The sequence below is a fragment of the Bos taurus genome, chromosome 9, assembly GCF_002263795.3.
Source record: "Bos taurus isolate L1 Dominette 01449 registration number 42190680 breed Hereford chromosome 9, ARS-UCD2.0, whole genome shotgun sequence".
In the NCBI taxonomy this organism is placed as follows: domain Eukaryota; kingdom Metazoa; phylum Chordata; class Mammalia; order Artiodactyla; family Bovidae; genus Bos; species Bos taurus.
Genome location: NC_037336.1, coordinates 13,028,284 through 13,032,032, shown reverse-complemented (window position 1 = coordinate 13,032,032; position 3,749 = coordinate 13,028,284).

The following is a 3,749-nucleotide window of genomic DNA, read 5'->3' as shown; positions in this document are numbered from 1 at the left end:
AGTATTTGTTAGTACCTGTGTGTCCTAATCAGTATTGGAAGTTGTAAAGATGGACTCAGGAACTTCCATGATAAAACCTCAAACTGTGTATTCAGCTTTATTTTATTATATTTTTATTTTTTATCCATGCCATGCAGCTTGTGTGATCTTAGTTCCCTGACCAGGAATTGAACCTGGGCCACCGCAGTGAAAGCACCAAGTCCTAAAGACTGGACCGCAGGGGGATTCCCAGCTTTGTTTACAGCATTTCTCCAACTCAGTGCTATTGGCCTATTGGGCTGGATAATCCTTTATTGTGGAGGCTGTCCTGAGGGAGCCCTGTAAGACAGGAACAGCATCTCTAAGCTCTCCTCTACCTACTCCATTCCAGGAACATCCGCAGGTCATGACAATAAAAAATGTCACCAGACATTGCTACCCATCCCCTGGTTGAGAAGCAGTGTTCTAGAACCACTCAATTCTACGACGACTCAACTTTCCTTAAACAAGCCATGTCTTGAATCATTACTGCTTTCTCAGTCTCAAATGACAGCAGAAATTCTTTACATCTTTTAAGACCCATATTCTCTGTGAGGAATTCTCTGAGAATTCCTCAGGTGCAGAGAATCCAATGGGAAACCATATATACCCGGTCCCTCCTTGTTTTCTTAAGGCCTATGTGGTCTGTGGCGTTTGTAGGGGAGGGGTTAGTTTGCCTTATAAACTAAGTCAAGTGTGCCGAAGGAAGACAATACAGAAACTTTTGTATAAAAAAATGTATGCAGCGACTGCCCTGGTAGTCCAGTGGCTAACACTCTGCTCCCTATGCGGGGTTCGACCCCTGGTCAGGGAACTACTAGACTCCTTATGCCACAAGGAAGAGTTTGCATGCTCAGTTGTGGCATGGGATCCCACGTGCCACAATGAAGATCTGGTGCAGCCAAATAAATAAATAAATGACAGCAAACATATATTTTTAAAAATATTGTGCAAAGGAAACTGTCCTAGATTTGGGGGATGATGAAACAATAGAATGTGTGGGAAAGGGGTCTGGGCAGGCTTCCCTGAGAATGTGACTGAGCTGAGCTCTTAACCAAGTCAGATTTCACCGGAAATGAGGGGTTCACCCAGGTCCTGGTGGGAGCTGGGAACATTTCCAGACACTGTTGCCGTGAAGGAATTTACAATCCAGGAGTAAGAGGGCCATGTTAAACGTGCTTTCAGTGTGGCAAATGATATGCAAAAACAGGGTGAGGTCCAGAGTGCGGCATTCAGTCCAGCGTGGGGATTCAGGAAGGACCTCAAGAGGCTTTGTCACTCCTCCTCACAGACTAGAAAACTGAAGCTTACACCCCTCACCCAAGATCACGGGGCTCAGGAGGAGAACAGACCTGATCAGCCTCAAACCTCTCCATCCCAAGCCCTGCTCCTTCCACTCTCCAGTCTCCTCCTTGCAGCCCCAGCACTCAGCTCATTTCTCCTGTTCAGCACTGACTTCATCCCAACAGGCTTTATATGGCAGCACTTCCCCTAATTAGAGGGCACTATATGTAATTTTGCTTAATGACAGTTCCATCAGTTTTATATGTGCCAAAAGCAATTTGGAAAATTAACATCACTTTTAAAAAACAACATTATCTATGTGACTCTATAAAAGATTGTCAGTTCCTTCTCAAGGACCACTGAACAATAATGCTTAAAAAGTTTGCTTAGGGACGTCCCTTGGTGGTCCAGTGGTTAAGACTCCGCCTGCCAGTGCAGGGGATACAGTTTTAATCCCTGGTCCGGGAAGATCCCACATACCTCGGAGCAGCTAAGCCTGTGTATCACAGCTACTGAAGTCCGTGTGCCTAGAGCCCGGGCTCCACAACAGAGAAGCCACAACTATCGAGCTGCCCCAGCTCATTGTAACTAGAGAAAGGTCGTGTGCAGCAATGAAGACCCAGCACAGCCTAAAACAAAATAAATAAAATGAAAATTTTTTTAAAGCTTGCCTATTTGTAAACTGAGGATAGCAGTACCAACACTTAGAATAACAGTAAGGATTAAATTAGTTAATATCCACAAAACACTTAGAAGAGTTCCAGTATAGGTATGAGCTCAGTAAATGCTATAATGACTGAATGAGGGGAGGATTCATGGGTGGGTAGAAGAAACAGGTGCTTCCCTGGGAGCTCAGCTGGTAAATAATCTGTCTGCAATGCAGGAGACCCCGGTTTGATCCCTGGATCAGGAAGATCCGCTGGAGGAGGAAATGGCTACCCACTCCAGTGTTCTTGCCTGGAGGATTCCATGGACAGAGAGGCTACAGTCTATGGAGTCACAAAGAATCGGATACGACCGCGCAAATAACACACACATTTGCTGCAAGCAGCAATGTCTAGGGTCTCCTCTGAGGGCCTAGGTGAACCCCTAACTCCTAAACAAACTCCTAGAAAAATCAAACAAGAAAACATAACTGAACTGAAACTGAAGTTGCTCAGTCGTGTCGGACTCTTTGTGATCTCATGGACTGTAGCCTACGAGCATCCTCCGTCCATGGAATTTTCCAGGCAAGAGTACTGGAGTGGGTTGCCATTTCCTTCTCCAGGGGATCTTCCCAACCCAGGGATCGAACCCGGGTCTCCTGCACTGCAGGCAGACGCTTTACCGTCTGAACCACCAGGGAAGCCCAAGAAAACATAGTACAAACTCAAAAAAGGAAAAGACCAGGGCTCGTTAGGAGGGCTGCTGGAAAACACATGAATTTTGGAATGATTTTTAATACCAAAAGAAGGTTTCTATGATTGATTCTCAAACTGAAGAGAGTGTACATGTGTCAGTGTGTGCGTGTGAAGTTGCTTCATCGTGTCCGACTCTGTGCTACGTATGGACTGCAGCCCGCTTCTCCTCCTCTGTCCATGGGGATTCTAAGGGCAAGAATACTGGAGTGGGTTGCCGTGCCCTCCTCCAGGCAATCTTCCTCACCCAGGGATGGAAACTGCATCTCTTACGTCCTCTGTATTGGCTGGTAGGTTCTTTACCACTAGTGCCACATGGGAACATGTGTCAGTGTAAGAAATTTATTGGAGGAAAAGCAGATTAAAGTCCTAGATTCCCTCTCTATTACATTAATTCGATCATTCATTCAACAAATGTTTATTGACCATCTACTATGTACTCCTGCAGATGGTGAAGGACAGGGAAGCCTGGCGTGCTGCAGTCCATGGGGACAGAGAGTCTGACACGACTGAGCAACTGAACAACAGCAGCTATGTGCCAGGCACCAGATACCCTGGTAAGAAAAAGTCAGACAAGGTCTCTGCTCTCGTGGATTATACATTCCAAGAGACAAGACAAAAGTGAAATATCAATAGTAGCCAATGGATAAGGCAATTGCGTGTTCTGATAAAGTGTCAAGAAGAAAAGAAAGAAGGAGCTACAATGGAAAAGAACAGTGATGGAGAGAGAGGATAGCTCTGAGAACAGAGCATCTGGAATGAGACTAGAGGGAGGAGCTGGACCAGCCATGTTTCAACCTGTGCTTGGCTCATGTTAGCAACTCCTGTGGCCACGGAAAGGTTCTGTGAGCAAAACGTTCCTGCACTGATTGTTTCATTTTATGACAGTTAATTAACATAGAATGCATTTTTTCCTCCTGCTTTCATAGAATCCTGTTTTCTAATTCCAACTGAGTGTTCTGAGAGTGAAGGGTCCCAGTTTCCATTCTATAGCGGTGATTTTTATCTTCTCCCACATTCCTGTCACATAATGGATGTGCCCACATCTGA